This window comes from Cuculus canorus, chromosome 2, assembly GCF_017976375.1.
Source record: "Cuculus canorus isolate bCucCan1 chromosome 2, bCucCan1.pri, whole genome shotgun sequence".
In the NCBI taxonomy this organism is placed as follows: domain Eukaryota; kingdom Metazoa; phylum Chordata; class Aves; order Cuculiformes; family Cuculidae; genus Cuculus; species Cuculus canorus.
In genome coordinates, this window is record NC_071402.1 from 12,835,921 (window position 1) to 12,862,390 (window position 26,470).

The following is a 26,470-nucleotide window of genomic DNA, read 5'->3' on the forward strand; positions in this document are numbered from 1 at the left end:
GTTCCTGGCTTTTTTTTTTCCTCCAAGTTTCCAAATTACCTCCAGCCTCTATGTTGTTATAAACTAATTAGGCTTTAATAAGTCAGAAAAGGATGCAGATTAGGATAATTAGGCCCTATGATTGATTACTGGGGCTGTTGCAGAATACACCAAGTGAAAAGCAGTGAAGGAGAAGAGTGGGCATTTGCAGAGGGCAGGCAGGGTTAGGAAAGCAGATACCCAGACTAGCCCTGACAAATGCTAGTCTTAAGCTAAACTCAGTTTAAAAAAAAGCCTCAAGCATAGATGCGTCCTTCTCTGGTTGCAAAGGAAAAGTCAATGGCTTAAACAGCCAAGCTGTGGGCTCTCAGCGTTTCAGCAAACACGCTAGTCTCTCCACCTTGCTAAGATAGCAGCCTGTGGGAAGAAGTGATGGCAGTGCTCTGTCCTCTGTATCTACCTATTGCACAAGCAGTACAGGAATGAGGAAAACCTTGAACCCTCCTCAGCTTTCCCTGCCTTAAGAGCTTCCAGCAATGCTTTGAGTCAGCCAGAAATACCTACCCCTCTGGCCCATCACACCCAGCCTTGGAACCACCAAGCCAGAAGGTCTTTAGGCAAACACCCCAGAACAAAACCAGTTCTTTGCTCGCATACAGGTGAGCCATGAGTCACGCCCTCTGAATCTAGGTGTGCAATTTTATTTCCCACATGATAATAAAAGGGCAGTAACACTCAGCTAGTCAGCTCATCACATCAGCAAAGGCTTTATTTAATAACCTAATCCAGCTCTGAAATACATCCAGATTTTAACCATTTGAAAATAAAAATTTCCCCAAGCCGATACAGATGAGTCAGTTTATCATGTAGCTTTAAGTGAATTTTGATAAAATGTTCAAAGACAATTACTGTCCCTGTGTGAGGCAACGCTGAGTACTAGGGAAAATTTTCAACAGACAGCCACATTTTGAAAAACATCCAAAGCAAGTAGATAAAACCAAATAATTTCTTCCATCCTTTCTTTTTCTTATGTATCCTCAACACAGTAGAAGATTTTTAGAAACCTGTGCAAGTTAGTTGTATCTGGGCAGAATATGATTATGGTACATCAAAGCTCTGGCTTATCAAAGCCTTGTGTGAGTCTGGATGGCAAAATTAAGAAAGTGGGAATTTACAACTCTCTCTGGTGGGGCTAAAATGAGGTTTTGTTTCAGAATTAGAAAGTTCCATTTGGCAGCACTAGGATTATGATTACTTAAATCTGCCAAGTCATTAGACCTTTGACAAGCATATTAGAGAGAAACTCTTTTAAGATGCCAGCCCTATAAATACACAGATTTATTAGGAAGCGGGTGGGCACTGAAGAATAAGAGCATCTTACCCAAGAGACACCTTTGAAGACCAGAGCAGCGGATGGGTCTGTCCAATAAGTCAAACTCAGGACCCTGGATTCAATCAAAGTTGCACATTGCAATAATCTACTGGACAAAGCTTTGCAAGGAAATAGAATAGCAATAGCCTCCTCCTAGAAAACAGCTTGTTAGTAAAGGTCTCTGAGGTCACAGCACTCATATAAGGCCCAGAAAAGTTGTTTCCTATGCCTCTCCGACCTGTTTAGGCATATGACCAAATACTACTTTTATTCTGGGTCCAGTACCCACATTACAACTAATTCAGTTCAAAGATGTGAATATCCCTGCTCCATTGCCACATAAGCACCTCAGGTCATGACCCAACGACTTCTGACAAAATGCTAGGGTTTTGTGAGGTTGAGCAATTTCAGGCCTTGTTCAAACCTAAACCCAGAATCCAGGTGTTCAGTTACAGCTCATTCACAGATAGGATCAGGCCCTTCAGGGAAAGCTGCAGCACTTAACGTTTTTCTTCCAAAGTAACAATCTAATTATTAACATCCTCAGCTGATAAATGGGAAGCTGAAAGCTGAATTATTTCTTCTGCTAGCAGAAATATAGAGCCCCATTTCTCCCCTACAAGATTAAACTTTGAGACACAAACACTTGTCCTGAACCAGAGGTAAAGAAGCAGTTCTACCCCGATAGTTAAGGAGCTCGCCTGTGAGGAGAAGGCTGGATTTCAGCCTGGGGTCAGTTTTTGCACAAAACCATTGCTGCTTTATGTCCTTTGTGAGCTGGCAAATGTAACATTACTTTCTGCATAGTGGCAAGGCTGCAAAAGAAAAGAAGAATGCTATGCCTGTATAGCAGCCTCTATTGCCTTATTTAGGGCATTTTTTAAGGGATTACTGTTTGCAGATTTGAAAGACCTGAGTCTCAGGGGGGAACAGCTTATCTGTAGCTGCTGGATTCTTACAAGAGTGTAGGTGGTACCCTCCAAGTCCTTCACTGAATAGAAAAATGAAAAACTCACTCAAAAGCTAGGAGATATGTGAATTTCCTAACCTTACTCTTCCCTGTCCCTGCTACCTCCCTTCATTTTGGGGCAACAATTTCCAAGTATGTTCAGGGTTAAAGGGAGGGGCTTAAATTAAGGCTTTTGGAGCTGGGATTTACAACATACCCCTGTTCTCACCTGCTCTGACTAATGAGCTGTAGGCATCTACAATGCTGTATACATTGACTCTGGGAAATTCTCTGCACAATGCACCAGATCTGGGGGGTCATAAACATTTCTTTGCCTCAGTCTTCATCTAGAGAGACAGCATAGCTATGAGGGGGCTGTGTAAGAGGAAAGTGTCCCCCAGAAGGAGATGCTATGCATCTGCTAGTAAGCCACATTTCACAACCCTTCTTATATATCGGAGACAGCAAGGGCTCTGGATTCTGCTCTAATCTCTCTTGTCACTTGACTTTTAGATACTTTAGTCCTTTACTGGGTATGTTCTTTTAATTCTCCCCTTATGAGGAATTACAAAGCGGTGGGACTGACTCGTGGCACTCTTGGGCTGTTTCTGCAATGCCTGTTCCAAAAGAGCCCACATTTTCTCTGCAGGTTGCTACCATGCAAACAGTGCACTGCAGTAATTAATATCAGGCAGATATGAAGAGGAAAAGGTTGTTTCTAGTTGTGAAGAAGCAGGTTTGGCTGAGGTTCTGCTAAGTCAGTTCCCACACTTGAGCTGAAAAGCAAATGCAAATGTTTCATAGTGCCCTGAGCAAATTTCATGAAGTTCAAGCAGGGCCAGCAGGATAGCTCCTCCAAGGAGCCTTCCTCCTCCACTCCTCCTCAGTCTTTTCTCTTCTGTCTCCTTTTGCTCTGATGCAAAGGAGAGAAGCACTAAGAGCTTCCTTTCCTTGGTGGCCTGTTGAAAATGTCTCCCTCCACGTGAGCCATGGAGAGGCAAGCAAAAGTACAGACAGGAGCTTGAGCCTTTTTTCCTTGTGTGTAAGGATGTTTGTAATTATTAATCTCACAACAGCAGAGGTAAATATGATAACTGTGTGACTCAGGCTGTGCCTCAAAGGTCATTCTCGGTTCTTATCCCAAGCCAAAGGGGAAGAAGGAAAAAAGCCTGTTATAATCATGTTCTCATTTCTCTCTGAGGTGAGTCATCCTACCAGTTAAACGCCATAAAATGACAAACATTGGTAAATAAGATAATATTAATGATACTGATGACTCAACTGAAATAAACACACATCAGTCACAGCTCAGCAGCCTGGAAGAACCCTATGAGAAGAAAAAACCTGCTCAAATCAAAGACAAGATGATTGCAAATCTGCTATTAATAAATATTTTTCTATGACAAAGCATTCCACGCAGTATTTATATTTCATTATGCACAACACAAACCAAGCGACTGGAAACATTACTCATAGCAATTGTGGAAAAAAACTGTGAGAACTCTTTTTCATTTCTGCTAGGGTAACGTAATTGCCTCTTTTAAAAAGCAACAAACTCGTCTTCATATAAAACCTTTCCCTCCTCTGCCCTGGGAAGTTACGTTCCCAGATTTGTACCTCCTTTTTAACTTTAAATCTGAGACATAGCCTGAGTGACTGGCAAGAAGATAGTCCCCAGCTCTCTATTTCAGCCAGAAGCTGTACCACACATCTGGTTTGAAGGTATATTCCTAACGCATGGAGGCAAGCCTGCAGCAGCTGGAGTTTGACAGAATGGCTTTTCAGCTCCTTGGGAAAGGACTGGAGGCTTTCAACCCTAGGAAGTCCCAGGCTTCAGGGAAGAGCAACCATCACAGTCGACGTTTGCGTTGCCCTTACCATTAAAGATTTTCCCCAAGGAAAGAGTATAACAAACAGCGGCACAACACAATGGCAATGTTTCTATCACCACCATATTCTCAGGGTGCACTCACACACGTGCCTACAACCTCCTCCTTCCTAGCAATGGACTGAAAAGACCTTGTTCTCCCCACACATGCTCTCTCCCTACTGTATTTTCATTTTTCCTAAATTAATTACTCTCATTCATCTGATATTATTTTTGTCCCTCAGTAGTGCCTGCATCTACCTGAGAGTCCAAATTAAAAACATTTAGCTCAAATGAAGCCTAGACATTATAGGGATTGATGTGGGCTTTCATGGAGGAGGCACATCCTTTTTCTGCTCCTGTAACAACCTCTCCTCGTGCTAAAGTGCAGAGACATAAATCCTGTCTCCCAATATGTGGCTCCCACTGAAGTCACCAGCAGGTGTTTGCAGACAGAGGGTAGAATTTGCACATAGGGAAGGATCATTTGCAGTTTGCTCTACAGAGCAGTTAAGCCTGATCTGTTGGAGATATGTATGTGAGTCATCTCACGCTCACTTTCCTCCCCTTGCGAACAGTGAGCGAAATTCTATCTAGTAACTGCATCTCTGTTTTGCAGCATCTTTATGTCTTCTTCCACAAATACTATATAGTCAACTTAGAGAGGGAAAAAATTGCACCAAAATATTGGACAATTTTAGGCCTGGTCTTGCAGAACAGAAGTGATGGTCTTCCCTTGCTGATTGCATATCTCATCATGTTTTCGTTTTCTAGGATATAAATATCGAGAAAGCTTAGTCTTTCAGTGTAAATCAGAAATAACTCAGAGGAAGGCACTAGAGGATTTTTTGTCATTACTGGAGGTACGTGCCATATATCATATAAACCACAAACTTCAAGGCAAAAATCTGTTCTCCTCTAATATGGTATAAATTGAGCAGAACTCAGCTCAGCACACCCATAGCTCTCCAGTATTAAATCCATCCAGCTGTGTTTGTGATTTAGCAGCCACAATGCAAATGTCACAGCACTGAAAAGGCAACGAGGACAAGTGGCTCTACAGCTAACCTCAAGGCTGGGCATCTACTTTGGGGTCTTGCCTTTGTCACAGGCTCTGTTCTCAAACTCCCTTGATCCCAACAGAGCTCCGCCTCTTGGAAATACAGGTTATTGTTTTCCTCCTAACTTCTCTCATTTATCAATTCTTCATTACGGAGACTGTCCCTTAGTAAGTGTTTAAAAAAAAAATCTTTGACTCTGTTGAAAAATGTACTGTGTTAAATGTGGTTTTATATAATAAATGCAAGTTAATCGCTATATGGTATAACTGTGGCATTAAAAAACTTCAGTCTCCTTGCTTTGCTCGGCATTAACCAGCTACTCTACAGGGTTTTTAAGCAAGAGGACAACTAGGAGGTAAGTGTTATTGGCTACGTGACCTTCCAATAAAACTTCCCTTTGGAACTTCTGAATGCCTCCCTAGGCAATCACATTAATTTCAATAGCTCTGTGTCATGTCCCATGTGGTCTCCTCTCCCCACCCCTCAAGTTTCTATGAAAATGATTAGGTTCTGAGAAAGCATCAACACAGCTGAGCTAATAGTTCAAAGCAATGAGGAAACAGCTCCTCCAGCTGCTGTCAATTGCACACAAAACTATCTGCAAGCACAACTCTAAATACAGCTTTTCCTCCATAGAAATATTTTATCCGAGTTAAGCTTTGGGACTGAGCATTTGGCATCATTATTTTAATATGCCTTGATTAAATGAATCTTAATAAAAAGTCTAGATTCCTTAATACTCTGGATTTCATAGCTAACCATTTATGGATACTGACTGGATTTACAGAAAATAACAACAGCACAGGAAGATAATTAGGATGCTTGTCCCAGGTGAAGAATTATTTTAATGTTTGGGGGGTGGTAATCTGTTTTTCTTTGGGACTCCATAAGAATTTAAAAAATGAAGAACTGAACATGGATAAAATAAGCTAACTCAGGTGGTTTATCACACTGGGCTAGCACAAATCTTACAAGGAGCAAAGGCAGTCGCTGGGCTTGCCAGGGATGTCATACTGTGAAACAAGTACGTTCAAACAAGGAACTGCTTTTGCTACTGCTCTCTGGCCTTACCCCCAGCCTCCACCTCACTTTGTTGATATGCCTTTAAGGACCCCTCTCCTTCTTAGTAGTCCTAACTGAAGAGGAACAGATCACCTCACTTGCAGTCACTCAAAACTAAATAACTGCTTGTAATCTCAATTACTAGATTTAAAATACTTTCTCTGAGGCTGGAAGGAAGCCTGGAAAAAGGATGCAGGGGAGTGGATGGCATCATACTTTAGGTTCATCCACCACCTTCTTAAACACGGCCAGGCCCTCACAGACAAATACCCAGTGCTCCCTATACCACAGTGGATTTATTTTCAAGAAGAGATGTAGGGAACACTTATCATTTTGAGAAGAGAATTTGGGGCATCGTGGAGAAACAGAGCTGCTCTGAGGCACACTGCAATTTTGCCTGGGCAGTTCTCCTCGGAAGGAGCCACGTGGACATCTCAACATGCTTATGTAATTTGTTAAGCAAACTTGGCTGCATACCAGAGCTGGTCAGGATATTTTCCACAAAGTGAGATTTCAAAATTAAAGTGCTCTTGTCAAGACATCAGGTTTTGAGAAAGATTTTTTTTTCTTTTTTGCAAGACAGTCATCTAACTTGCATCCTGGTGGTTAGAACAGCAGCCAAGAGATGAAACAACCAGGTGGAATTCCTTTCCCTGAACAGCTGAGAAAGAGCCGCAATGAAATCTTTTGACCAGGAAGACAGATGGGGCTTAAACAATATACTCTGACACTTAAGGCACTCAGTGCCTCAAAGATAGGGAACAAAAAAGAAGTCTGAAACTTTGAAAAGTACTGCAAAACAGAACAGTCATCTTCTAAGTCAGTTCTCCTGCATATGCAGCAGGCCTGAGTAAAGTGGTTTCATGCAGGGAACAGTAATTGAAAACAGTCATTGAAGTGGTAAACAAAACCAGAACACCAAATATTAATGTGCAGTAAGTGACCGTGTAGGTTTTCCTTCAATATTAAGGATTTAAACCCCACAGTGTATTTGCAATAACCCATTCTTGTTTTTAAAACATTTTGTTCCAGATAGCTCAAACCCCTGCTCCCTCCTGGCAATGAGAACAATAGTTTTCTATTGGAAGCTAAGGATAATTTGTTCTAGGGTGAAACAATCTGCAAAGTTCAACCAAGTGGCTTACAGGCAAATGGCTTTTGTAGCCAGAATAGTGGATCAGAACCTTGATTTTTACTTCTTCTCTGAAAAACAGCACCTCCAACTACATAGAGCCCCATAGCAACATGCTCGGGCATCGACACTGCACTGAGTCAGAGGGAAGAATGCCATTGAATGACTCACAGCACCACTTATTCTGCATTGTATAGTGCTAAATAATCTAATCTGTCTATCTACTTGAGAGCCTTTAAAGAGTGCTAGTATGCAATGTAAAGAGTTTTCGTTGGCATTCACAAAAAGCATTAAGGACTGGATTGCACTCAATGGAAAACTGCCATCATTTCCACTGGGAGTTAGACCAGAGCTTATACATGCAATGCGTAGTGTTTGTAGTGTTTGGGAAAGCTGGGGGGGGCAAGGAGAGGGAAGTGAAGTCTCTTAAAATTTAAAGGCGGTAGCTATCAAAGACAGTGGTTTCTGGACAAAGTTCTGTTGTCAGGTATTCTGCATTATCTGTGCATGCAGATCTCCCTTTGATGTCGATGAGAATCCTGCTCATCAGAGGAGCACCACATTGAAGGAGAAATCTCCTTTTACAGAGAAGGAAGAGCACAGTTGGTCCTGCAGCTACCCAGACAGTCGCTGAGCTTCCAAGCACTTTCCTGTAGGTGGCATTGCTAAATTTTTAACAAAAGTGAATTTTGTGAACTCTGACTAACTTCCCAATTATCTAGCAATCTTATCTGAATGGAAAAGCTAAATCACACAAGTCCTTTCCCTGTCACAGCAGCACGTCTCACATAGACATAAAGGAGGGTATGCCTGATCCTGCATCCAGTCAAAGTCTAGAGGCAAAAGAAAAGTAAGGTCAAGACTTGTATTCATGTCACCAGCTGAATGCTTTCCTGCGAGGAATTCAGTCCAGATGAAGAATTCTGGATCTAATTCCCTTTCATAACTACAATTTTCAGATCTCTGCCTTGTTAGTTACATAGTGGTACGTGCAAGTGCCAGAGTCATTCCTTGCCTCCGGTATAAAACAAGTGTTGGTCTTTCAGTTCAGAGCCTGGATTAAACAGCCATGCTGCCTGCTGTTGACCTTCTAGCAATCTCTGTGCCTCGCAAGCAGTGCTGTGAAAGTACCACAGGTGCCAAGATGCTCCTTGTCCGGAAGAAGAATGATTTCTCCATTTCCAAAGTTGCTGACAAATTGTGATTATTTGCAGCAAACCAGCACAGTCAATCATGGATGGAAAAATTAAAATGGTAGTGGACAAACAAGCCATCTGGAGGGCATAATACAAGTTCCTCTGGGGACTATTCACCCTGCATCAGCCCTGGGCATCCTTTATGCAATAGAACCACAGTGTGTCCACACATAGCGTAGAGTTAATGACGATAGAAGAATCACCCTTCAAAACATCTCACCATGCAGGAGCCAAGTTGTCCGTGGGCTGCTTAGCAATGGGATGACACTGGAAGGACAGATCTGTGCAAATCCAAGCAACTATTAAAATGCAGGAATTTTGCTGGTTTGCCTGCTAACCCTAACTACATAATACCTAACATGTAGCCTGTCCTGTGAAGGTCAATACTTTTCTGTTTTCAACTAGTATAGGTAAATACACAAGCTTTCAGAGCCCTGAAAAAGTCTTTTTTTCAAGGGCATCCTGTGTTAGGAAGTCCTATGTGTCAGACATTATATTACGAAAACACCCTCTGCTTATGCCAGTTACAGACTTATCAACCTCAGCTTCATGGGTTCCTTTTGTTAGATGTAAGAAAGAGTAACTAGCAGGGATGTATACCATTTTGGAATATTCCAGTCAGAAAACCTTGCTCCTGTCCAGGCTTTCAGTCCAGAGAAGCTTCAGGTTTCTCCCCCAGATATGCTTCTTTCCTTACTATGGGAAAGGAAGTCTGAGCATGTCATAATTAAAGTCTCTCTGGTAGTCACATTCAAAGAAAATTAGATATAATCATAAGCCAGAGAGAACCTTGTACCCTCTTTGTACCTCTTTTCTTGTTGATAGAAGAGCTCTCAAGCGAGCTTCTTCTGCCAGCACTGAAAGGAGAGCAAAAAAAACCCCTCTCTTCCTCTATTGCAACCACACTCATTTGACAGGCACTCAATCCAAGGACAATGCTTGCCTTCCAAGGTGAAAGCTCTCAAAAAATTGATGCTGATGTATGTTGTAAACTCTTGATTTTTACTATCATCATGGGATTCAAGTATCTGGAGAAGAGATTTGACTTATGAGACACAGCAACATTAGCAGCTCAAAAGTTCATCCATCCTCAAGAGCACATATATCAGCTGAAACGAGTTTCAAAGGACTTGAACTGATTTACAGGTACACCAGCAGACAGAAATACACTTCTTCCAATGACATAATTTTGAGAGGCCAGGAACATTTTTTCTACTGCAGCCAAGATCAGGATATTTTTATTTTCTTTGTCAGAAAGGAAGCTTTGCTTTGCATGCATTTAGCCTCAGGAGTAGAGTTTCCTGACACTGTTGCCAAGAGCACATCATTTTTGCAACAGAGGCAACACTGGGAGAATGATGTGCTTCGCTAGTCTTGACTGGAGTTCATAAATGCTTTTGCAGCTGTCACACAGAGGACCTGAGCCAAACTGTCTGGTGCAGGTGTGCCAAGCGGCTGTGGGAGCCCAGTACTGCCCTTCTCTGTCCTGTTGCAGGAGGTGGCTGTCTTGGGCTGCCTGTGCCTGCCAGCACTAGCACAAGACCAGACCAGCTCCACCTCCAAGAAGATAAAGGTGCCTGCAAGGTTGCATGCACTGCCAACACAGGCGACATTTTGGAAGAGGCTCTGAAGAAGGTGCAAAAATGCTTTATTTGGGTATAACTTCTTTTTCCACAGCCCCAGGGCTCATGAACCACAAACAGAGTGTGGAAGTGCTGCCCAGGTGACCGATGGTGCAGTGCCTCAGTTCACTAGCAAACGCCACTCCTAAAGCAGCAGTGTGAGCAATGCCTGGGCAGAGCAAGGCAGGTGGTGACGTGATGGGAGAGAGTTCATTGAGGGAAAGGGCAAATTGCATATTATTTCCCACTCCCTCAGCAAAGCCGTCACTTGATGGGGAAAAATGAGGTGGCACATTTTATTTTTCTGAAGTAACATTTTTTCCCTCCATTAGAAAGGGGAACCTTTCAGGCCCGGTATTTTTACCTCCCAACTGAGTCTGTGAAACAAACTTTCAGCTGCTGACTCAGACAAACACCCAGTGCTTTCAGTGGGAGTTTTGCCCAGGGTATACCTGCAGGATTTGGTCACTGCTCCATACAAAGTCTTTCTAACTCAAAAGATGCCTTCTGCCCTGTTCATGGAAAGGGTTGCTAAAGCCTATGTTATTCTGATGATTACTCAGAGCCCTGCCTTTAAGTATATCAAATTTTCTCCCTACCACAAGAATGGCAGGTGAAAAAAAAAAATGAATTCTGAATATCTAAGCAAATTTCTGGTTTAAATTTCTCAGACATAGAGGAGAAGGGACTTAAATCTAGGAACTTTTAAGCACCACTAGATAGGGACCATTTTTGTGGGCTGCTTCTGTAACATTAGGCATTTTGCTAAAGTTTAACTAATAGCAGGTATGGATCAAATCATTGGACCTGCTAAGAATCCCATGCTTCACTGTCACATTAAACTCACGTTAAGCTAAATGCATTCATGCCATGAACATTCTAATAGCAGAAAGACATAGTCAAACTCACTCACAGTTATACTGGGCTCAGCCTGATGAGGCTGATCACAGAAATGCTTCACTCTGGAGCAGGGTGGAGGGGGATTGAAGATGAAAGAATAATATTTACTCCAGTTAGCCTCAGATGTTTCAGTGCCAGGGTTGCCATACAGCAAGACATAGTCGGGTACTTGGGTGGCAGACAGCCACAGCCCTCATCAGTAGCACTGAGGTGAAAATCATCATGCTATAATTCAAGCCCTGTCATGCCTCATTGCTTAATTATACAGTTCTGATTACAACGGAATCATTTTTCTATAGTATGTCCCAAGCTGACATCACTTTGATTAACAACTCATTTATCTGATTACATAGTAACTCAGTAACATTTTGAATTGGAAGGAAACCAGGAAGCCCTTTCATGCCCATTCAGCTTCCTAGCTAGCACGCATGTAAGTACTCTGTAATTTCATCTTCTTTATTTATAGCATGAACAATGCTTTAATGACCTGGAGAATGGAACAAGCAGTAAGGTACAGAGATCTGAAGATAATAAAAAGCCTAAAAGCCATGAGAGAAAGAGGTAGACCCAACAGGGACCTATAGTAGTCCTGCAGCCCAGAAGGGCTCAGAGGCCACAGCTATGTCGTATCCCTATTATGTTCAGCTCTGAACAGGCCTCTAATTGAGGAGAGTCTGTTTCAAAGAACTTACAGTCTTAGGCTTTGATTCAGCAAAGAACTGAGGCATTAAGACTCTGACTTTAGGCTTCATTATCATACCTCCTCTTGCAACACCAACTCTTTCTTCTATGACTCCCAATGTTTCCCATAATATGGTGTAGTGCACATCTACAAAGTGCTATAAAATATAAGTAAATTAAGCTTTAAAACTACCACAGTGAGATCAGCAGACAGCTGTTTCAGAGGCAGAAACTGAGTCATAGAAATATGAGTGACTTACCCAAGGGCCCATAGTAATAATTGATAGTAAGTCAAACAGAGAAGTGGTAGTTCCTACCCCACACCTTGCTCTTTATTCTTGATCCACCCATTTCCTTTAGGTAACTTCCTACATATGCCATGGGACTAGAAAGAGAAGACAATCACTGTTAATGACCATATGGTCCTCACCATGATGGGATTCAAAGGAGAGAACTATAAGACATAGCAACTACACGTCAGCAGAAAGATTGCCCGTAAGAAAAGGCTGATTAAGTGAGATCAGTATTGCACAAAAGTGCACTCATTCCATCAAAATCCCCAGTGGCAGTCTAGGCAGCTGGTGTAGCCATTGCTTGTTTCATTCCTGCTACTTGACTTGAGCAGCACTCCAGGAAACAGATATGCCCACAGCAGTGGCTGGCATCTACTTGCAACCCTGCAGACTTTCCATTGCTGCACCTCTCCAGCAATCCCCTACTGAAACAAAGGCACTGGAACCAGGAATGTTTAAAAAATTAGAAATCACGTACTCCAAAACTGTTCTTTAAATTAGATCTATGGCTTTTTTTTTAACGTCACAAAACTTTTTTCATTCTGGATTAGTTAGAACTCTTTTGATAACAAAAATCATGCTTTTCTACACTCATCTAAACAGTTTTAGCTGATTAAAACAGCACTCCGTCTTGTGACATCCTCAGGAAAGGGATATGTTTGCCACAAATGTAAGGTAATTATAACAACTGCCTCATATATTGTTCACTCATGATTATTACTTCTCTGACCCCTTAAATAACAGTTCTATTCAATTTTCAAGGTATTTCCAAAGCTGGCACACAGTGTACACATTCTTGTCTAGTCTGCATATAAACAAAGGTGGAGGCATTTCATCAGTTAATATCTGCAGGTTGCTCAGAGTTTCCTAGATATAGTCGTATTCACTAAATCTGGAATCAAGCCCCTCATCATGTCATGTGCTGCACAGATGCATAAGAAATAAGTCATTTGCTGCCAAAGTTCACAACCTGTGTCACAGATCCAATGCAGCAGGTGTGGCTATCTTGTCAAAAATCATCCTGGGAGCTCTTCAGTTGTTTCCTGGTCCAACGTCTGTTTATTGACCTCCCCTTAGTTAATCTGTGAACACTTCCCATTTCTATTCTTGACTGCACAGTATGCGACCTGCTGCAAGAGAAAGATAATGTTCATCGTGTGGATACTCAGCTTGTCTGAAAATGTTTTCCTAAATGGAAATGAAACACTGTGTATACATCAGTGGCAGACTGCAGCTGAACTGAACACAGAATGGCAGTTGCATGAAGCCTACAGCAACCTCCAGTAAATTTAGAGGGGCAGCAGGAGGAAAACCATCAGTATTTTACCATCATCTCTTTCAGAGTGCATGATGAAACGCACAAAACACAACTTGATTAATTTTACTAACAAGGGGCCGGAAGGATCTACAAAGACAGTTTCTCACTTGCTTCAAAAACACCAAGATTGGAACCCTGCTTTACCTCCCATTGCAGTAACAGTTACTTAGCCATCTCTGCTACACAAAGCCATCTGGTTTTGGTTTTCATCAACAGCCCAGTGTTTGTTATTTGAAAGGCTGGTAAATGTCTCAGGCCAAGACCGATCCAGCCCTGAGCAACTATGGGCAGATTGGGAGCATGGAGGGAGAACCATCATGACAGATTTCTGGGTCCAGAGGTCATGGGACAAACACAAACCAGTCACTGAAGAATACCCTGTCCCTCCTCAAATTCAAGAAAATTTGTAGTATGCCGAAGGGCTGAAGCCACTGCCTTTGCTCTAGACATGCTCTGCTTTCTAATGGGGAATAAAATACAAATCATGGTGAAAACATGATTGTGAAAACTGACAGCAGGACTTGTCCTGCTTCACTTCTAGGCCAAGGCTAGAGGAAGTCAGCTATAAACACACTGCACATAATCATTCCATTATTACAGTACATGCCTACTGCATGGAATGCTTCTCTTCTATCTCTTAACATGAGTCTCTGCACACCTTCCTCCACGCCTCATCATCTGTCCAATTAAGTAACACAACCAAAGGACATTCCATCAATGTATTAACAGAGGATACCAAAGCAACAGTAGCCAAAGTCTCAGGAATTTTTAGACAGGCATGTATTCATCTGATTAAAAACAAAAATAATAATAAAAATAATAAAAATGATAATAACAACAACAACAATAGTCCCACAACCACTGGGCTCTTTACAGCACTTCTTTGCCTTTCCAGCTTTACCAGGTGTAAGATATTTGCATTTGATTTTGCTTTTTAAAAGAGTAATAATTAGAGAGGGTGTGAACATAGGAGCACACTGCATCTGGCTACAACCTTTGCCAAACTTCAATTCTTCCTTGCATTCCAGGTTTATGATCAGGGAATTAAGGACTCTTGTATTGTGGTACTGTGCAAATACATATATCTCAACCAGGGCCTGATTCTTTACTCATTCATATGGATGTAAATCAGAAGTAACTACATCAAATCAGCTGAATGCTATAAAGTTAAGAATGTAATGAGCAGAGGCTTTCCTACTTTGTTTTTCTGAAAAAAAAGGGGATAAATAAAATGAAAGCTTTCTTGTGGACAGTTTGCGTTTGCATATTTATTCCCACAAGTACAAAGTTTGTTTGTGCAATTAAGGAAAAGTTGTATTAATTGGACAAGAAGCTATGTATGAAATAGTGACTAGCAATCTTCTTGAAACATTCTAGTGCTTCTGTCAGCTGGAAAATCACTCCACTTTTCAGAACTGTTCACGTGTTGGGCAAATGGGTCGTTACTTCTTCAAAGACTGCATTCCTCTACCAGCTCCCTTCCGTGGCACTCTCCATATTTTTAATACATCATTATTGAGTAAAGAAATAATTTCTTCAGCTCCAGCTCACTCCACATAGACAGTTTACCCACTGCTGTCCTGAATGAGGTGCTACCATATGCAGCTGTGCACTGCAGAGGTAGGATATCATGCTCTCACAAATAAAGGATGGTCCAGCCTTTCAGCACTGCTGTAAAGGATTGTGCAAAGCAGAGGTCAAGAAAGATAATTGCCTGTTTTCTTGAAGAATAAAAGTGCACTATATATTTCTATACACACAGTTTTCTTGCCTAAAAAAGGAAGAAAACAGGCCTCGTGCAGTTCCATGATCCCTCAAAATCTTTGCAGTCAGAAAGTTTTGTCCATAAACATGCGTTACACTTCTGAAGTTAAAAAAAAGTTCAGGATACTTCTCATCTATCTAGTCCAACATATTTATGTTTTGTGAAAAGAAATAGGCCTAACACAGTGGAGACTGTCCTGCCACATGTAGAACTACTTTCCTCCATTAAAAGAGCATCAGCATTAGCCAGTCAGGCTTTGAAATAGAGTTTTTGCTAATGTTGTAGAAAAAAAAAAAATCCACAGCCTTTTAAACTTTAGTGAAGAGAATTACTTGTGTTCAGATTACGACATTAACATTTTGTCCTTCAGAGTATGCTAGAACCAAATGAAACTTGAATTTATTATTTGCAAGGTGAACTAAAACAGTGGCAAGACTGGACAAGAAGGGTGTGATTGAAAAAGAGGCCTATTTTCAGCAGGCCTTCAGAAGGCATCTTATTATCACTAGGATCTTCAAAAACTCTGATCAGCTGATAGCTAGAGGAAATCATGTTCGTGCCAGAAGTAACCTCTTGCTTCTGACACTACCAAGATTTTTGATAGCACCTTAGCCAATGCCCAAATCTTGCCTGGGCAGGATTGAACCTAGGTATTCTATGGCTTTTCTCCAAGGTCCCAAACCAATAGGTTTATTCTAGGCATATTCTGTACATAGACAACTTCATGGCCAGGCCTTATACAGAAGACCATTGGCAAGAAGACTATTTTATGTTTATACCTATCCCATTTTAAGCCATACCAAGGTGATTGCCCTTGGAATGGGGTACATCTACATTCCCTTTTTCAGTGTCACAGGAGGCAGAAGAATTAGAAAACAAGTTTTTTGTCCCCTAAACAACAGATCTAGCTCCGAATATCTTGGTACCAGCAAGAAGGCATGTCCCTCTTGCCTATGAGAAAGGGTTGTATTGATGATTTCTAACCACAGAAGAGGTCTTCATCACACACAGTCTGTATCAGGACTATCCTGGAGGAAGGTACCCCACCTAAGGGGCCAATCTGTTGTGTTCTCCTACCAGGCAAATGAAAGCTTAACCCTGTGCAGGAGGTTTAATGTTCCTCCAGCTTTTCACAGGAAGGAAGTCTGAATACCTAACCCAGGGCTGGGGATGCCACCAGACAGCAGGGTGCCTGAAAGTTAGGCAATACAATGTCTGTGATCACACAAGGAGTTAGCCCAAAGGGCTTCAGAGGTATTTCACAGAGAAATGAAACAGAGTCTCTGGCCGTTGCAACACTTGTCCTTAGAAACTGCAAAGTCAGCTGATTTTTGTGAGAAACTTGCTGGTGAACACAAGTGTTGGCATCCTGTGCTTTCTACTTACACGTTTCAAAACTGTAACATCCTCAGCACCAGGCTGAAAATGTTGTAAATGTTTTACTTTTCCCTTTCCCTCTACTGTTAATAAAACCACTTTACTAGTTAGAGAAAATCCTCTCTCAAGACTCTCTGTTGGTAAAGTCAGTGAAACAGGCAAGTGCCCTTTTCTCCACTTAACAGGTTCTTCCAAAATCCTCTTTTCAGCCCACCATCTAATAGGAGAAGGAGAAAGTAGCTTGATCCGGTACACTAGGAGCTTGCTTCTTGTCCTGGCTCTGACACCATCATACTGCCTCACCTTCATTGCCATGGAACTCTATATCCCTCCCGCAGCTACGTTATCCCCTGCTCTTGTTAGGCTGAATACTTCTAGAGAAAGTCTGCTTCTCATTAGCATGGACACTGTTACTTAGCTTAGAAGAAGCCTGATATAAACTGGAGAGTATTAATGCTTAAATGATGCAATTGCCCACCTAGGGGAATTTAAAGAAGCCAACTACTAACGATACATTAAAACATGATCCTCGGACTGGAAATTCTTTTAGCTTTGGAGCAATATCAAGAGACCAGAAATCATTCCATTTAGTTTGTAAGTCTTGATTTTCCAGTTCTGTTATGAACACAGCCAACAGTGGCTGACTTTCAAGAAGGAGGCCTGTATACTGCCAAAACAGATGATTTTTGTGAAGCTCTCATCATTTCATTTACATGAGATGCCCAGAAAAGTAGACAAGTTAATAAGCATCTTTTAACATCCAGCAGCCTGCAAGAAAGGCTTTCTGAGTGCAGAGGAAGTCTACACTGTCTCAACCTTGAATACACTTTCTGTTAGAAGTGAATTGCACAAGCTCAGATTTCCTCAAAAAACAGCAGTTTGTTGCTGTGGGCTGAAATAAATTGCTACAGCTCTAAGAAATATTCCAGATAAGCAAAATCCTCAGAATGCAATGCAGCATCTGTATTTTCAGCAAATATAACAGTGCTGACCCTGCTACAGCTGTGAGTCAGGTTTGCAAGACAGGCATCTAGTTCCCGTGAGCAGAATTCCTTCACCTTCACTTCACTCTCCAGAAGTTAAACATCAAGGTCTGCTCTAATCTCCTTACTATGTAAGGAGTCAGAAGAAATTTCACCTAGTTTTTTTTTCCCATCAACTTAATCCAAAGGATTCAGCATTGACTTGGGCAACTTAGATGTCTTCCACTGTGACACACTTTCATGTACCCTCCATCACACACCTCGTGATGGCATAGTCACGCATCCTCAAGACCAAATCCTGAAGTCAAAATTGAGGCCATCATGACTCTTTTCCCATTCTGGTTCTTGTGTTCATGCTGCTCAACTTAAATGCTTTCACACAGGGTTATCAGTCTGAATAAATTGAAGCGAAGAATGTAATCACAGAATCATAGAATCACTAGATTGGAAAGGACCTATTGGATCATCGAGTCCAATCATTCCTAACAATCCCTAAACCATGCCGCTCAGCACCTCATCCATCCGTCCTTTAAACATCTCCAGGGAAGGTGACTCAACCACCTCCCTGGGCAGCCTGCTCCAATGCCCAGTGACCCTTTCCGTGAAACTTTTTTTCCTGATGTCCAGCCTGAACCTCCCCTGGCAGAGCTTGAGACCATTCCCTCTTGTCCTGTCTGTCCCCTGTCACTTGGGAGAAGAGGCCAGCTCCCTCCTCTCTACAACCTCCTTTCAGGTAGTTGTAGAGAGCAATAAGGTCTACCCTCAGCCTCCTCCAGGCTAAACAACCCCAGCTCTCTCAGCCGCTCCTCATAAGACTTGTTCTCCAGGTAATACCTGCCTTCGTACTCAGTGTAGCTGACGTTTTCAAGAGTTAAATTCAAATGGAAAATTCTGATTATTAATGGACCAAGTTTTTAAATTATAGTAATAATCTTGGAGTGTCCAAACAAGAAAAAACCCCAGTGCTCTTCACAGAATCATAGAATGCCCTGAGTCGGAAGAGACACAAAAGGATCATTGAGTCCAGCCCCGGTCCCTGCATAGTAAAACCCCAAAATTCACATCAGATGTCTGAGAGCATTGTCCAGATGCTTCTTCTCTTCATTTTCCTCCTTCTGGAGTGGCTATACTGCACTGAGATGAGCATAACTGGAGGAAAGGATCTAGATTTTCATGACACATAAGCAGGGCAGTGGCAAGGCAGACAACCACAAGGTGAATCTAAAGGTTCAACATGGAATATGCTTTTAAAGATTGATGGAGGTGGTCTTATTACAATACATTTTGCTAATGAAATACCATTTTCATCTTTCACTGGTAAGTCCTGATTTTTAAGCACACAGCAAAAGTTTGGAAACATGCTGTGAGTTTCAAGCATTCAAAAAATACATCCTAGAACATCCTAGGATATACATTGGCTTGTGAGCGCCTTTTGTACTGACAAAATTTGCGCAGGTATCTAAATCCAGGCATATATTAACATCTTTTTTATGTCAGATTCCTGAACCATGTGCCAGATATGCTACATAAGGTAAAAAAAATCATCAAAGGGACTTTAATTTTGCAACTGTGAGGGATAAACCTCACAGTCCTGTAGGAATTTTAACTCTGCTCAGCACAGTGGACTCTCCTACCAGTTTCCTGTCAAGGTTTCTGATCCAAGTAGATCTGTTAGAAAATCACGAGGACCTAGAATTTTAATAGGATGAAAGTAATTTTGGAACTATAATATAAGACACATAGGAGCAACACTACAGTAGTAGTTAGATCAACAAATAAAATTGCTGCTCAGTTGAACATGGACATGCAAACAAATAGAAAAGGACTTGTGTTTTTAAAAGATTAAGTGGCATGATTTACCTACAAACAATAGAAAATAAGCATATAATTCACCAAGTCTCTGTCCTTCCCAATAAAGTAATTTGAAAAATTCTTCCTTGTGGTCTTCTACTCTAACTGAACTTTCTAGTCAAATTTCATCTGTTTCTCACAGCCTTTCTTCTGGTTTCAGTTAGGGCAAAGTCCAAAGATCACCAATCTGTTTTGTTGACTTGCTTTTCATGGGCTTTATAGCAGGGACAGGACACCAAGAGCTGGGCATAGAGGCCACAAGAAGTAAAAAAGGTAGGAAGCTTTTACATGGAGGACTTTTGCCTGGAAACTGAAAATGATCTTGCTAATGGAAGAAAACACAGTAAAGCCGAGCTTTGTATGCATTGGGAAAAGAAACATCAGGCAAGAACTACCTCATTGTTTTTAATCTTATCATCAAGAGAATTACTTCTGTTGACTGTAGGCATTAAGAAGCTGAAAAGTTAGCATTATATTGTTGAGCTCTGCCGTGTTTTCTTACACAAAGGAGAAGAATTCCTTCGGCCGAAAGAATTACTTAGTTAAATGGTATGGCTTGTTTCAAGCAGCCAGATGAGATCACCTGCCTGACACTTCTGACCCTAAAAGTTACAAAACATGCCCGACCTTCCAGATACAACTGTTAGGATCGGTGTCTCTGAAAGCCAAGCCACTTATCACATTTCAAAATTCAGGCATTTACTCCAAAAATATAGTTTTTATTGTATTTAGGCCAAATATCACTTTTATTATAACCCTACTGAAAGCATAGGGAGAACATATATCCCTGGCATTCCCACCTGGCTCTTCACCCACTACTAATGTCAGGATGTTTCAGGCTATCATACTATTTTCTGCTTTATAATCTTGTAAACTGTCTGAAACATCCAGACCACTGCAAAGGTTGATATTGGTTATTCACGTTTATCAGAAGATATATTTTCATTTAGTACTTCTTCAATAATATTTTTCTTCACTGAATCCAAAGATTTTTAAATGTATAGGGTGAGTAAGCACCAGAAACTGTCCAACTTGACTCTCAGTTTTGTGTGCTGGCAATGACTCTGCAAAGCACTTAAGCACATGCACAACTCAGTGCATAGGTATGTCTTCCTTGACTTTGCTAGGACAGGTATGCCAGCTATGCAACATCTTACAGGGCAATGCTTTTAACATTTTAACAGCAGTTCTCAAACACTTCCCTGTTATAACTCTGTTTCTGAAGTTCTCATGACTCTAAATATTAGTCCAAACAGTTTGGTATCTGTTGAGTCAGGGCATCACTTGTAACACACTTGAGGCATGAGCTCTAGTCCCAGAAGAATTGTCCTAGGGTCTTGTGAGCACACCGTGAGTTTCTGTGGTGATTATGTGTCAGTATGTGGCCACTACACAAGGAAAACCTACCCTCTCTCATTACTGTGGCTGGTTTGGACATCAGTCCAGTTCAGCCAAGTCCTTTATCTTCCCATGTAGTTAGTAATCAGTTCATTTCTACCTCACCCTTATTTACTCTGGTAGCTGAGCACTGCTTCATTAAGGTGAGCAGCTCATTTTGTATTCCCTTTCCTAAATGGAGCCTTCAGGCATCAGATCGTGTTTGTGCAAGACACTGTAGAATAGCTCAGATTATTCAAGTCCTGGTTGAGAGTCTTGATATCATCTACTGCATCTAAGATTAACTGGTTGCTGTGACCCAGCATTTCAGATGAGTTTTGGGTACCGTTTTAGATTGCTGGGACAGCATTTCCATATATCTGAAGTACTCAGTTTCAATCTATGATTCTGAGCATGAGGTAATATATTAACTAAGACCTTAGATGTTCTTCCCCCTTGTTCATCCTTTGCCTCTTTTTTTTATGAATACTAGGTCTTTGTGGAATAAAAGTCTTTCTTGAGTGTTTCGTTGTGTTCTTACAGCTTCTGCTTCCAGTCCCTGTAATGGGAATGCTTATACCTGCTGTGAGAAAGGGAGCCAATAAACAGACACCCCATACCAGGAGGTTAATAGTAGGAAGTTAGCATAAAGGAAAATGTCATCTCAAATGACCACATAACTGTCAGATAATGGCAGAGGAACACTGCTGGAACAAATAAAATGCACTCAGCTGCAATAGAGAAAGGTGCCAAAAAATTATATATTTGTCCACAGAGGAAATTTTTATCCTGCATTTATGAAACCAGCAAATAGAGAAAATAATCTTAATGCTTTCAAACACATACCATCCCCTATTTTCACCCTCATTTTCCATGTAAATATGTATTTCCTTAAGAAAAAAAAAACTGTTGGATTCATCAGCTTAAGTGCCTAAAAGCTGCACAGTCCTCAAGGCTCCATCCACACTCCATGGTGAGACAGACTCCTCAAACACAACTCAATCTCAATGCACTCTCAATTACTCAAACACAAACTCAATCGAGAAAAGTGGGGTTTGTCATCTGACGCTTTTGCTTCCCCTTTAATTGAATGTTGCCTTGTTCTTTTACAGCTAAACAAGAACACCACATCGCACCACCCACCCCCTGACTTTCTCGATCTCATTTATTAATTTGTATAACTCTAAGTCATCTGCTCTCTAACAAAGTAGTCCTATTCTTTTCAGTTTCTTCCAGAGGGAAGTCTGTCCATGCTTAATTATTTTTGCTGCCTGTTCTCAACCCCTCTGTTTCTGCTGTCTCTTTTGACAGGTCAACCAGCAGCTGGTAGTCCTGATTTTAGGGCTGACAATTCACTGTAACGATTCACACTATGCTGACTAGTTGTGCAAGACATTCAAGTCAGGGGAAGAAAAAAAATCCACATATCTTGTGTAACTAACCAAAGCCATGCAAATTACTACTGAATATGCAACTAGGACTGTTCTGCTTCCTGCAGAAAAAAAAAAAAAAGGATGGGAACTTCTTGGTAGGATTTTGTGTGTGTCTGCTTTGAAGGCAAGAAAAGCTGGGGCTGTGGGAAGAAGCAAACACAGCTTGAGACAGTGTACCTTAATTTCTATATCCTCTGCTTGTCCTGTGTGCTGATTGTCACTTTGCGGTCCCCATCATTAAGACTTCCCACTGTAGCCCCTCCATCCCCACACACCCCTACCTCCCAGCCTTGATATCATAGCAGACCCTACCACTCTTATCAACCAGCCCCAGAAAAGCCCCATGCTCTTATTCTGCTAGACACTCCTCTCTACTTGCACATCGCCCCTCAGCCCACCCAAATTTCTTAGGCACCCCATCCCTGAACTCCCCTCTCCTCTGATCTGCCTCCTCTTAGAGACAATGAAGGGCTCAGGCAGGTTCATATCCATAGGAGGAGGAGGATGCCCCTCTGACAGACCTTGTCCTCACAAGAGCAGTAACTGGGGCTGATAAGGCTGCTTACCACAACCAAGAATGAGCCCAGTTTTCTCTTCCCACATACAAACATTTGGTTCTTGTACTGAAGGACACAATTAGGACGTAATTTTTCAAAAATCTCTCTCAACAGCACCTGAAAAGACATGAGTCTGAGGACACATCCAATGAAAAGCAGGCACTGATGAAGCCCTCAAAACTGAGTTTAATTCTCCTTTATCCCCTACTTTTTTCTAAAAGCAGCTGTGAGTTATTGTCTGACTGGGTAGAAGATATGCTGCTCTCTCCTACTGTTGAGACCAAACACAGGCAAGAAAGCACAAGCTGTTCACAAAAGATCATCAATCCATGAGTGACTCGCAGGGAAAAACTGTGAGTGATTTTCAGCAGCAAGGCAATCTTGAGTGTTGATTATTGGCACCCACAGTGAGAAAGCCACAGCAGGGGGAGGCTTTCCTGTGAGCCAGTAACAGGCTGGTATGTCCCACATAAGCTGCTTAAATAGCATGGTATTGACTCTGCCCCTTGGCTGGGCACCTTAGGTAAGAGTGAATTGTGAAATCCCCAACCCAATATTACCCTCTTATATTTGCTTTTGAAGAAGTTCCCACAGAAACCTCAAAAGCAGGTTTCAGCGAGACACACATAAGGCTTTGGTCCTGTACTGGCCTCGTGCGAGAAAGCACATTTCATCTCTCCCAACTCCCCAGTGCTGCACCAGGGTCCTTGCATCAAAGGCAGAAACACCTCCTCTCCATGGAAATCCCCATGGGGCACAGTGAGACCACAGACCACTGCAGGGTCCCACAGGGCAAGGTGGAGAGTTGATCTGAGTAAAGAGCTGGTTGCATATACATAGAAACCGCCATGCATACTTACAAACCCCAGCCCAGATCTGGGTGTCTGTTTGATGAATAGAGATGTCAGGGGATGGCTGTAGGGGTTCTCATCTTTACATCCGAGCCCTGCCCCTGCTTTGAGACAGCTCAGCTGCTAGTGTGGCAGTAATTGAACTACTGCAAATTACAGCTTGGTGTATTAAGGAAAGCCAAAGCCAGTGCCAGTTTTTCTCTTAATATTACTGTGAACCGTGCTGGTTCAACAGCTGCCTCCCAAACAGCTGAGACACCTTCACAGCTCAAACGAAAACTTCCGAGGGAGAGGTGGGGCAGACAGCCGGCAGCAGGAATCGCTGCAGCCATCTCCAGGTAAGTCATCATTGCCCATGAATCAGAGGACTTACAAAGTGGATCTGAGGCGGGATGTAAAATATTACACATAGCTCTAATAACTCTGGGGTTTTTTAAGCCTCCTGATGTATGGCATTCCCCCATGGCAAAGACTAAATCCATGACTGCATGCTTTCTAAGAAGCTTAGGAAGTGATTGTATAAAATTAGTATTAACTAGTTTCACTATTATTAAATCGAAAATTAAAGCTTTCAACACTAAGCTATTCAAGGTGGTTGCTACACGAATGCTTTGTAATGCCCTCGTCAACAATAACTGTCATTAAGGCTGCTCCTTAAAAGCTGGGGAAAAATGCATAATCTGTTGTACTATAATCCACTTTCCTAGAGCAGCCACAAATTTAAAAATCTATTAAGAATGGCATGTACAGGAAGCAATTTCCTTCAAGATCACAGAATGGCTCACCCATAAATAGAGCAAACCCTATCAGTTAAGTTGCAAAGGGTAATCAGACATACCCTGTCCCAGATTCCTAACATCATACCTGTTTGGCTGACTTTTCTTCAGTGTTCATACTATAGTTTGTGGTTCCAATGTACTAGGATACTTAAGGAAACCAAAAGCCATGAAGGATGTTTTCTTTGCATCACATTTTGGATATGTTAAAAATCATACATTTTACTCTTCCCTCTTCTCTCATTTTTTGAGGTCCTCAGCATTTACAGACTTCAGATCCATTGCATTACTTTTACTCCGGCAAAAAAAACATGACTTCCCCCTCCTGGACATGCTAAGACAAACCAAAGGAAAAAGCTAATATCATTACCAGCAGGGCAAAGTGCTGCCACCAGAAAAAGGGGCAGGAGCCACCGCTCTGCTGGAGGCTCAAAGTGTTTTCCACATGCAAGAGAAGAAAAAGAGGGTAAAACTACCCCAGGGCTGCATTGCAACAGCAAGCTGCCAAGCAGACCACAGTGCTTTATCTGAATAGAGCACAGTGGAGAGGGTCATCTTGCATCAGACCTGCAAGGCCAGTAAATAATTAGTTTCCTTATTTTGCGGGTGAGAAAGTGGGGCCCAAATCATTTAAGGTCATCCAGTGTGTCAGTGGTAGGACCAAGACTGTATTTCTCACAGCCTCTGACCTATATGAGTAATTTTCTAGAATATTATATTTACACACAGCATTCAAAATAAAATTATAAGGCTCAAGAAGTCAAGAACAGAGAACTGAGCATATTTTCTTTTCTAATGGGTCCTTGGTGGCCTTCTTTGCTAGTACCCACAAGAAAGGAACAGAAGGGGAAAGAAGGAAGCCTAAAATGCTCTCTAAGGTTCAGATTATCGTAATTGTTTGGGTGGGCAAAAATTTTGTTGGACAATCCCATGTTCACTTGCTGAATATGGAGACAGTAAGTTCACAAGGCTGAGGCAGTCTGCCAGGGACACAGGTGAGATTTTAATGGGTGAAGCTCTATGTTCAGCAGAAATTAATTGAAAATAAGATGTTGTAAATGAGATATTTCTGTCTGGTTCTATTTCAGAAGGACACACCTATGTGCTCCCAGGATTATCAGTCAGGAGTTTTTCCTGGAGTGAAACTTCCAAACCAGTATTTTCTCATTAAAGCAATAAAAGCAACAACAAAAACAACAACAAAGAAAACCACCTAATCATACAATTATAGTTCTCAGATTCAGATTTCTGAGATTTTTGAGTCAAGAGAATTGGTTGGCCTTGAATTTAAAGCTCACATGGGCCAGAGTAATGCTGCAACAGTGTATATGCCACAGTCACTAGCCACCTTCTAGACAACACCAACAAGCTTTCTCCAAATGCATTTTACAGGAAGCCTGATCCTAGCTGTCTTCCAAAAGTGCAATATAGTCAAATGCACCCCAGAATGGCAAATCTGAGAATCCTGTGAAGTGCCACCACCATCAGAGGCTGTGACATTTCCCACACATCAGCCCCTGGGCACACCTGCCTACCTTCACCTGCAGAAACTGAGGGGTGAGAACTTCTCCCCAGTCACCTTGCCACAGCCCCCTTCTCCTCTCCCACCCTCACTCCCCGCTACTCAGTTTAAAGTATTTTCCCTGAATATCCTGTCCTAGATTTTGCCATCAAATATCTTAGTGCCAACTTACTGTTGATGGAACACGGTCTGTTCTTCCATAAAAAGAGCTTTAAATAAATCTCTTATGTGAACACACAGAGTTCAGCAAGCAAGAAGAATCGGATTTTCAGGATCCCTCACTGTTGTTTTCATTAACACTAGCAGCAAAACTCCCATTAAATTTGAGAACACAGCAGCCAGTGCTAAGCTACTTTAAAAACCCTGTCTGTCTTGACTAAAGTCTACAGTCTCACTCCAAAGAAAAATCAGCTCCATGCAAAAGGCTCAAAAGAACTAGACTATGAAAGATCCATAAATTAGCTCATGGGCTAATCAGGTCTTCAAAGTCATTCTTATTTGTTTCCTTGGAAATTAAAAACAGCCGGAAGAAAAAATCCTCAAGCT